This window comes from Bos indicus, chromosome 23, assembly GCF_029378745.1.
Source record: "Bos indicus isolate NIAB-ARS_2022 breed Sahiwal x Tharparkar chromosome 23, NIAB-ARS_B.indTharparkar_mat_pri_1.0, whole genome shotgun sequence".
NCBI lineage: Eukaryota > Metazoa > Chordata > Mammalia > Artiodactyla > Bovidae > Bos > Bos indicus.
The window spans coordinates 444,557-456,234 of NC_091782.1; positions in this window are offsets into that span (position 1 = coordinate 444,557).

Below are 11,678 nucleotides of genomic sequence, written 5' to 3' on the forward strand. Positions count from 1 at the left end.
TGCAATTTAAATTATAATTATAGTATTTATAATTATAAATGTTCACTACATCTATCAGCCCAGTATTGTTAACAGTATTAAATATAAACCTAAGAGAATGTTAAACACATTGCTATTGCTTAAATAAGAAATAAAGAAAACTTTAGGGAACAAGCGACAAGCTTTTTACATTTTGTGTCATCAGCTTTAAATATGAGTTAATGTGGAATATGAATAAAAACCAAAAGAATGACAAATCATAGTCAACTCACAGATGAATGGATAAAGATGTTGTGGTGCATACACACAATGAAACAATAATCACTAATGAAAAGGGACAAATCTGAGTCAGTTCTAATGATGTGGGTGAACCTAGAGCCTATACAGAGAGAAGTCAGAAAGAGAAAAACAAACATTGCATATTAACACATATCTACATGGAATCTAGAAAGATGGTACCTATTTGCAGGGAAGCAGTGGAGACACAGACATAGTAAACAGATTTATGGATGAAAGTGGGGTGGAGAATGGGGGATAGGGTGAGAGGAGGGGGGAGAGGGTGAGAGGAGTGGAGAGAGAAGCCTGCAAACATAGACACCACCACATGTAGAATAGATAGTCAATGGGGGTTTGCTGTATGGCTCAGGAAGCTCAAACTGGGGCTCTGTAACAACCTAGAGGGCTGGGAAAAGGTGAACATGGGAAGGAGATTTGGGATGGAGGAACTTATGCACACCAAACATGCAACATATTCATGTAGATGTATGGTGGAAATCATACCCATATTGTAAAGCAATTATCCTTCAATTCAAAATAAATTAAGAAAAATAGTCACCTCATAGAAACAGAAAATATAAAAGTGTGTGCTAGGGGCTGAGGGCTTGAGGAAATAGCAATAGGTTGATGAAGCTCTACAAACTTTCAATGACAAGATGAAAAAGTTTTGAAAATATAATGCAGCATAGGATGACTACAGTTGAAAGCATGATGACTGTATTACATCACTTTAATGTGGTAAGAGAATAGAAGTTAAATACTTTCACCAAAAGAAAAGAAAGTTGAGGTTATGGATGTGTTACTGAACTAGGTGGGAGAAATCATTTAACAATTTATTGCTGTTGTTGCTAAGTCATGTTGAACTCTTTCGCTATGCCATGGATTGTGCCTGCCAGGCTCCTCTGTCCATGAGATTTCCCAAGCAAGAATACTGAAGTAGGTTGCCATTTTCTTCTCCAGGAGATCTTCCCTACCTGCCAGGGACTGAACCTTCATCTCCTGCACTGGCATGTGTATTCTGTACTCCTGAGTCACCTGGGAAGCCCAGGTTCCTCTGTGCATAGAATTCTCCAGGACAGAATACTGGAGTGGATAGCCAAGCCCTTCTCCATGGGATCTTCCCAAGCCAGGAATTGAACTTGGGTCTCCTGCATGGCAAGTGACTCTTTACCATCTGAGTCACTTCCATAGTCCTCTGTGTGTGCTCAGTTGTGTCTGACTCTTTGTGACTCCATGTACTAAAGATCACCAGCCTCCTCTATCCACGAATTTTTCAGGAATTCTGGAGTGGGTTGCCATTTCCTCTTCCATGGGATCTTCCAACTCAAGAATCAAACCCACATGTCTTGCATCTCCTACATTGGCAGATGGATTCTTTACCACTGTGCCCCCATGGGAAGCCCATGTAACCCTGTAATTAATTAAAGAAATTTTGAATTCCAGTACTTTGAAGTAGCTTCCATCAATTTTATGCTTGTGCTGTAATCTGTGATTCATGTCTCATTCACTGGCAGCCAGATTTTTTTTTCCCCTTAAGTTTTTTTAAAATTTTATTTTATTTTTAAACTTTACATAATTGTATTAGTTTTGCCAAATATCAAAATGAATCCGCCACAAGTATACATGTGTTCCCCATCCTGAACCCTCCTCCCTCTCAGATTTTTTAACACTAGCTCCACCTGGGAAGCCCAATCAAAACTGGGTTTACAGAAAAGGTTTAATGTTGAAAAGAAGACAGAAGTTCTCTCTCTGACATGAATGTTCTCTCTGACATAACTATATTGCAGATCCCACACTAGAATTATGTCATTGTTGCTCTTCACAGAACATTCAGCATTCATAGAAACTCAGGTTCAGAGAGAGAAATGGAATTCACATGCTTAGGTTGCATGTGCAGAGAATACAAGTCACCACTCAAGAATAGGTGTTTTTCAAATATGTCTCTTCAGACAAAGCCTTTCTATCAAAGAAGATAATTAATTCCTGGGAGAGAAAAAGAAGCTATAAGAAAAAGTACTTGAATCTAAGTGGGAACCTCTTTAAATATCCATGGGTTGCAGGCAAAAAAGTTTCCTTTACTTGTTCACACCTACAGAGCAAGACCCCTCAAGGCTGAAGTGAATACTCTGGTGTGTTTCCACCACACATGGTGCCTCCTGTCCATGAGATGAGAGCCATCTATGGAAGAACATTTCTTCATAGTGTTCCAGCTGAATCCATTACAAAGTTCCAGGTTTTCTGTGAAAACTTTTTGATGCTTTAGGCTAAAAGTGAAAATTTAAAGCTTATAAAACAACTTATTTATCCACTGTTGATGTGGTACTGAATTGTATAAATACTGTCTTTCTTTTTTTCTAAATTTATTTAATTTAATTAGCAGCTAATTACTTTACAATATTGTATTGGTTTTGCCATACATCAACATGAATCTGCCACGGGTGTACACGTGTTCCCAATACTGAAGCCCCCTCCCACCTCCCTCCACATACCATCCTTCTAGGTCATCCCAGTGCACCAGCCCCAGGCATCCTGTATCCTGCATCAAACCTGGACTGGCAATTCGTTTCTTATATGATATTATACATGTTTCAATGTCATTCTCCCAAATCATCCCCCCCCCACCTCCCACAGAGTCCAAAAGACTGTTCTATATATCTGTGTCTCTTTTGCTGTCTCACATACAGGGTTATCATTACCATCTTTCTAAATTCCATATATATGCGTTAGTATACTGTATTGGTGTTTTTCTTTCTGGCTTACAACACTCTGTATAATAGGCTCCAGTTTCATCCACCTCATTATAACTGATTCAAATGTATTCTTTTTAATGGCTGAGTAATACTCCATTGTGTATATGTACCACAGCTTTCTTATCCATCCATCTGGTGATGGACATCTAGGTTGTTTCCATGTCCTGGCTATTAGAAACACTGCTGTGATGAACATTGGAGTACACGTGTCTCTTTCAATTCTGGTTTCCTCGGTGTATATGCACAGAAGTGGGATTGCTGGGTCATATGGCAGTTCTGTTTCATTTGTTTTGTTTTGCTTTACATTTTTGTATTGATTTTGCTATACATCAACATGCATCTCCACACTGTTCTCCATAGTGGTGTACTAGTTTGCATTCCCACCAACAGTGTAAGAGGGTTCCCTTTTCTCCACATCCTCTCCAGCATTTATTGCTTGTAGACTTTTGGATCACAGCCATTCTGACTGGTGTGAAATGGTACCTCATTGTGGTTTTGATTTGCATTTCTCTAATAATGAGTGATGTTGAGCATCTTTTCATGTGTTTGTTAGCCATATGTATGTCTTCCTTGGAGAAATATATATTTAGTTCTTTGGCCCATTTTTTGATTGGGTCGTTTATTTTTCTGGAATTGAGCTGTAGGAGTTGCTTGTATATTTTTGAGATTAGTTGTTTGTCAGTTGCTTCATTTTCTATTATTTTTTCCCATTCTGAAGGCTGTCTTTGCACTTTGCCTATAGTTTCCTTTGTTGTGCAGAAGCTTTTAAGTTTAATTAGGTCCCATTTGTTTATTTTTGCTTTTATTTCCAATATTCTGGGAGGTGGGTCATAGAGGATACTGCTGTGATTTATGTCAGAGAGTGGTTTGCCTAAGTTCTTTTCTAAGAGTTTTATAATTTCTGGTCTTATGTTTAGAATTTTAATTCATTTTGAGTTTATTTTTGTGTATGGTGTTAGGAAGTGTTGTTTCATTCTTTTACAAGTGGTTGACCAGTTTTCCCAGCACCACTTATTAAAGAGATTGTCTTTTCTCCATTGTATATTCTTCCCCCCTTTGTCAAAGATAAGGTGTCCATAGGTGCATGGGTTTATCTCTGGGCTTTCTATTTTGTTCCATTGATTTATATTTCTGACTTTGTGCCAGTACCATACTGTCTTGGTGACTGTGGGTTTGTAGTAGAGCCTGAAGTCAGGCAGGTAGATTCCTCCAGTTCCATTCTTCTTTCTCAAGATTGCATTGGCTATTCGAGGTTTTTTGTATTTCCATACAAATTGTGAAATTATTTGCTCTACCTCTGTGAAGAATATTGTTGGTAGCTTGATAGAGATTGCATTGAATCTATAAATTGCTTTTTAATCCATATTTAAGTCTAATAATTTTCTTATGAAAGTGCATATATATATATATATATACACACACACACACACACACACACATATTCTTATGTTTCTAAACATATGGCTGCTAAACTATAATTATACTGTTTATTTTGTACTTTACAATATTTGTACTATAAAGTTTATTTTATATTTACACTAGTATTCTATTGATAGAAAACATCTTCCATTGGCTTTTCAAATATATATTTGGCTATTCGAGGTTTTCTGTATTTCCATACAAATTGTGAGATTATTTGTTCTAAGTATGTGAAAAATACCATTGGTAGCTTGATAGGGTTTACATTGAATCTATAGATTGCTTTGGGTAGTATACTCATTTTCACTATATTGACTCTTCTGACCCATGAATATGGTATATTTCTCCATGTATAAGTGTCCTCTTTGATTTCTTTCACCAGTGTTTTATAGTTTTCTATATATAGGCCTTTAGTTTCTTTAGGTAGATATATTCCTAAGTATTTTATTCTTTTCGTTGCAATGGTGAATGGGATTGTTTCCTTAATTTCTCTCTCTATTTTCTCATTATTAGTGCATAGGAATGCAAGGGATTTATGTGTGTTGATTTTATATCCTGCAACTTTACTATAATCATTGATTAGCTCTCGTAATTTTCTGGTGGAGTCTTTAGGGTTTTCTATGTAGAGGATCATGTCATCTGCAAACAGTGAGAGTTTTACTTCTTCTTTTCCAATTTGGATTCCTTTTATTTCTTTTTCTGCTCTGACTGTTGTGGCCAAAACTTCCAAAACTATGTTGAATAGTAATGGTGAAAGTGGGCACCCTTGTCTTGTTCCTGACTTTAGAGGAAATGCTTTCAATTTTTCACCATTGAGGATAATATTTGCTGTGGGTTTGTCATATATAGCTTTTATTATGTTGAGGTATGTTCCTTCTATTCCTGCTTTCTGGAGGGTTTTTATCATAAATGGATGTTGAATTTTGTCAAAGGCTTTCTCTGCATCTATTGAGATAATCATATGGCTTTTATTTTTCAATTTGTTAATGTGCTGTATTACATTGATTGATTTGTGGATATTGAAGAATCCTTGCATCCCTGGGATAAAGCCCACTTGGTCATGGTGTATGATCTTTTTAAAGTGCTGTTGGATTCTGTTTGCTAGAATTTTGTTAAGAATTTTTGCATCTACATTCATCAGTGATATTGGCCTGTAGCTTTTTTCTTTTTTTTTTGGCATCTTTGTCAGGTTTTGGTATTAGGGTGATGGTGGCCTCATAGAATGAGTTTGGCCGTTTACCTTCCTCTGCAATTTTCTGGAAGAGTTTGAGCAGGATAGGTATTAGCTCTTCTCTAAATTTTTGGTAGAATTCCGCTGTGAAACCATCTGGACCTGGGCTTTTGTTTGCTGGAAGATTTCTGATTACAGTTTCAATTTCCGTGCTTGTGATGAGTCTGTTAAGATTTTCTATTTCTTCCTGTTCCAGTTTTGGACAGTTGTACTTTTCTAAGAATTTGTCCATTTCTTCCACGTTGTCCATTTTATTGGCATATAATTGCTGATAGTAGTCTCTTATGATCCTTTGTATTTGTGTGTTGTCTGTTGTGATCTCTACATTTTCATTTCTAATTTTATTGATTTGATTTTTCTCCTTTGGTTTCTTGATGAGTCTGGCTACTGGTTTGTCAATTTTATTTATCTTTTCAAAGAACCAGCTTTTGATTTTGTTGAGTTTTTCTATGGTCCCCTTTGTTTCTTTTGCATTTATTTCTGCTCTAATTTTTAAGATTTCTTTCCTTCTACTAACCCTGGGGTTCTTCATTTCTTCCTTTTCTAATTGCTTTAGGTGTAGAGTTAGGTTATTTATTTGACTTTTTTCTTCTTTCTTAAGATATTCCTGTATTGCTATGAACTTTCCCCTTAGCACTGCAGTTACAGTTCCCATAGGTTTTGGGTTGTTGTGTTTTCATTTTCGTTTCTATGCATATTTTGATTTCTTTTTTTATTTTTTCTGTTGTTTGTTGGTTATTCAGCAGCATGTTGTTCAGCCTCCATATGTTGAAAATTTTAATAGTTTTTCTCCTGTAATTGAGATCTAATCTTACTGCATTGTGATCAGAAAAGATGCTTGGAATGATTTCAATTTATTTGAATTTACCAAGGCTAGGTTTATGACTCAGAATACGGTCTATCCTGGAGAAGGTTCAACGTGTGCTTGAGAAAAAGGTGAAATTTACTGTTTTGGGGTGAAATGTCCTATAGATATCAATTAAATCTAACTGGTCTATTGTATCATTTAAAGCTTGTGTTTCTTTGTTAATTTTCTGTTTAATTGATCTATCCATAGGTGTGAGTGTGGTATTTAAGTCTCCCACTATTATTGTGTTATTGTTAATTTCCTCTTTCATACTTGTTAGCATTTGTCTTACATATTGCGATGTTCCTATGTTGGGTGCATATATATTAATAATTGTTATATCTTCTTGGATTGATCCTTTGATCATGATGTAGTGTCCTTCTTTGTCTCTTTTCACAGCCTTTGTTTTAAAGTCTATTTTATCTGATATGAGTATTGCTACTCCTGCTTTCTTTTGATCTCTATTTGCATGGAATATCTTTTTCAAGCCCTTCACTTTCAGTCTGTATGTGTCCCCTATTTTGAGGTGGGTCTCTTGTAGACAACATATATAGGGGTCTCATTTTTTGTATCTATTCAGCCAGTCTTTGTCTTTTGGTTGGGACATTCAACCCATTTACATTTAAGGTAATTATTGATAAGTATGATCCTGTTGCCATTTACTTTATTGTTTTGAGTTTATATACCATTTTTGTGTCTCCTGTCTAGAGAAGATCCTTTAGCATTTGTTGCAGAGCTGGTTTGGTGGTGCTGAATTCTCTGAGCTTTTGCTTGTCTGTAAAGCTTTTGATTTCTCCTTCATATTTGAATGAGATCCTTCCTGGGTACAGTAATCTGGGCTGTAGGTTATTTTCTTTCATCACTTTAAGTATATCTTGCCATTCCCTCCTGTCCTGAAGAGTTTCTATTGAAAGATCAGCTTTTATCCTTATGGGGATCCCCTTGTGTGTTATTTGTTGTTTTTCCCTTGCTGCTTTTAATCATTTGTTCTTTGTGCTTGATCTTTGTTAATTTGACTAATATATGTCTTGGGGTGTTTTGCCTTGGGTTTATCCTGTTTGGGACTCTCTGGGTTTCTTGGATTTGGGTAATTATTTCCTTCCCCATTAGGGAAGTTTTCAACTATTATCTCCTCAAGTATTTTCTCATGGTCTTTCTTTTTGTCTTCTTCTTCTGGGAATCCTATGATTTGAATGTTGGATCATTTAACACTGACCTGGAGGTCTCTGAGATTGTCCTCATTTCTTTTGATTTGTTTTTCTTTTTTCCTCTCTCATTCATTTATTTCTACCATTCTATCTTCTACTTCACTAATCCTATCTTCTGCCTCCATTATTTTACAATTTTTTGCCTCTAGAGTGTTTCTGATCTCATTTATTGCATTATTCATTATATATTGACTCTTTTTTTAATTTTTTCTAGGTCCTTGTTAAACCTTTCTTGCATCTTCTCAATCCTTGTCTCCAGGCTACTTATCTGTGATTCCATTTTTATTTCAAGGTTTTGGATCGTTTTCACTATCATTATTTGGAATTCTTTATCAGGTAGATTCCCTATCTCTTCCTCTTTTTTTTTTTTTTTTTTTTGGTTTGGTGGTAATTTATCCTGTTCCTTTACCTGCTGGGTATTCCTCTGTCTCGTCATCTCATTTATATTGCTGAGTTTGGGATGGCCTTTCTGTATTCAGGCAGTTCATGGAGCTCTCTTTATTATGGAGTGTCCTCACTGTGGGTGGGGTTGTTTCGGTGGCTTGTCAAGGTTTCTTGGTTAGGGAAGCTTGTGTTGGTGTTCTGGTGGGTGGAGCTGGATTTCTTTTCTCTGGAGTACAATGAAGTGTCTAGTAACAAGTTATGAGATATCAATGGTTTGGAGTAACTTTGGGCAGCCTGTATGTTGAATCTCAGGGCTGTGTTCTGTGTTGCTGGAGAATTTGCATGGTATGTCTTGCTCTGGAACTTGTTGGCCCTTGGGTGGTGCTTGGTTTCAGTGTAGATATGGAGGCATTTGATGAGCTCCTATCGATTAATGTTCCCTGGAACCAGGAGTTCTCTGATGTTCTCAGGATTTGGACTTAGTCTCCTGCTTCTGGTTTTCAGTCTTATTTTTATAGTAGCCTCAAGACGTCTCCTTATATATTGCAATGTTGATAAAACATCTAGGTTAAAGATAAAATTTTCTCCACAGTGAGGGACACCCACAGAGGTTCACAGAGTTACATGGAGAAGAGAAGAAGGAGGAGGGAGGTAGAGGTGACCCAAATGAGATGAGGTGGAATCAAAAGAGGAGAGAGCAAGCTAGCCAGTAATCACTCCCTTATGTGCAGTCCACAGTCTGGACTGCTCAGAGATGTTCATGGAGTTATACAGAGAAGAGAAGAAGGAAGAAGGAGACAGAGATGGCCAGGAGGATAAAAGAGGGGAATGAAAAGTAGAGAGACAGATCCAGCCAGTATCAGTTCCCTAAGTGTTCTCCACCGTCTGGACCACACAGAAGTTCAGAGAGTTGTGTAGAGAAGAGAAGGGGGAGGGAGGAGACAGAGGAGACCTGGTGGAGAAAAATTAGAGTCCAAAGGGGAAGAGAGCAATTAAGCCAGTAATCTCGCTCCCAAGTAAAAATGGGTACTGAAGATTGTGTTCTTAAAGATTGTGTTGTATCAATTGTACAAAATTGATAACAAATACCAAAAAGCAAATATTAAAATTCTAGAGTATAGGTTGGATTTTCAAAAATACAATATTAAAGAAAACAAGAAGAAGAAAAAAAAAGTCACAAAATATATTTAATATATATATATATATGAAGTTTTACTTTAAAAATAAACTTTTTTTGAAAAGTAATAGTAGGCTATAAAAATGAAAATTAAAGGAGTAACAGAGGACTTAAAAATTTTAAAAAGTGAAAAAAAGAGAAAAGAATGATCGTAAAATAGTAAAAATATATCTAGGACTTTCTCTGGTGTTGTTGTGGGCAGGGTGGGGTCAGTTCATTTTCGGATAGTTCCTTGGTCCAGCTTATATTTCTCAAGATCTATAGGCCCCTTCCTATGTAGTTGGCAGTAACTACAGGGTTTTAATCTATTGCACCTGTCACTTCCAAGGCGGTTCCCTTGGTTTTAGTTTCCTCTGTTTGCTGGTCTCTTCAGTGTCTGATTTCCGCCCTGACACAAGGGGGATGGGGTGGTGGGCACTTTTTCTCTTTTTTTTCTTTAGGCTCATTTGTTCAGTCGCACTGTGGGGAGGGAGGGATGCTGCAAAGAGTTAACACTGGCGTGTGCTCGCAGTGTCTCAGCCACACTGGGCCTGCCCCCGCTCACAGCGTGTGCACCCTCCCTGCCCACACAGCTCAGGCTCTAGGTTGCTTCGCCGGTAACCATCCAAGGCCGGCCCTGGGCTGCATGCACCTCCCAGGTCCAAGCCTCTCAGGTTCAGTCACTCAGGTAGTCCTCAGAGGCACAGACTCCGTTGGGCCTGTGTTTTGTGCCCTTCCCAGGTCCGAGCAGCTCGGCTGATGAGGTGTTTGGCGAGTGTGGTCACTGCAACTTATTGCCTCTCCTGTCCCTGCTGCTCGGTTTTCTGGGTGTACAACTGGTGCACCTTCTCAGGCGGATGATGACTGTCCAGAACCCCAAGAAGACTTAGTTAGCAAAGAAGCCTGCTTGCAGTTAGGTAGATAATGTCTCTCTGGGGCTGCGATTTCCCCCTTCCGGGTCTGGCTGCCTGTCACTGGAGGGGGATGATCTGCAGCCAGCTGGTTCTGTTCAGCCCTTCGTTCTGTGCGAGGGCCTGGTGGTGTCTTAGGGCTTTTTGCTTGGTAGCTATCCCACGGTCTGATTTGCTAGCCCAAATTAGTTATCCTCAGGGCATTCAGGCCCTATACTTACTCTAAGAAATGCATCCTGAGCCTCCCTTTCCAGCCCCCGCTTGCTAGTGGCGGGTGCAGGCGTCTGCTCTGCTTCTCCGCTGGGGGAGTTACTGTTGGGCTCATAATCAGTGGGTTTTAATTATTTACTTATTTTTCCTCTCTATCATGTTGCCCTCTGTGCTTCCTAGGCTTGCCACAGACTCAGCACTGAGAGTGTTTCCTGGTGTTTGGAAACTTCTGTCTTTTTAAGACTCCATTTCCAGGATGGAGCTCCATCCCTCCCTCTTTTGTCTTTTTTTGTCTTTTATATTTTTCCTACCTCCTTTCGAAGACAATGGGCTGCTTTTCTGGGTGCCTGATGCCCTCTGCTGGCATTCAGAAGTTGTTTTGTGGAATTTACTCGGCGTTTAAATCTTCTTTTGAAGAACTTGTGTAGGAGAAAGTGGTTTCCCCTTCCTATTCCTCCACTATCTAGGACCACCTCCAATACTGTCTTTCTGAGTGTGTCATAGTTTTTGTACTGAAAGCTATTTATCCCATGAGGATATCTGTTTGCAAATGGGATTAGTTCTGAATACCCCGAAATGTCACTAAGATCATATGAGATCTGAAGGTAAGTTCTTCAATAGTGCTGATTCTTATTAAAGATTTCTTATTAAAGTTTTTTATTTAATAAATTAATTATTTCTTAATAAAGTTTCTTATTTCTTATTTAAGTTTCCATATATAGTAATGACTATATTTCATCACTTTTCAAATAGGAAATAGAGCATTTAATCTTTACCCCATTACTCTAAAGGGGGTTAATGAATATAATTAACCTAATTTAGGTGATGAAGAAATAATTGAGGCTCATAGAGATTAAGAAATTTGTAGGACTCAATTCTCTAACACCAGATGCCCTTCTTTTGCCAAAAGACATGTCTTTTAATAATTAAGACTAATCATGAGAATGAAACAAATTTGAAACACACTTCACACTCAAGATTTTTACATTTACATTTAGTAAATGTAAATACTAAATGATGTAAATTATCATCTGTTTAATCCAAACATGAATAGGAAGAACTCTTCCTGTGATCAATCATTATGGATAATGTGAGTCTCTGTGGCTTTTTAAAAAATAAAGTACCAGATGATTATTCCTCAGTTTATTGCATGCTTAAACATTTCCTTGTATTATTGATCAAAATACCAATTCTTTCTGTCTCCTAGGTGCATAGACAGTCATAAAATAAGTGAAGGTCCTCTGTGTGCCCTCTGCAGTGTGCTGGATATATTCATATATGTTTCCTCAATCAATTCTCATAACAGC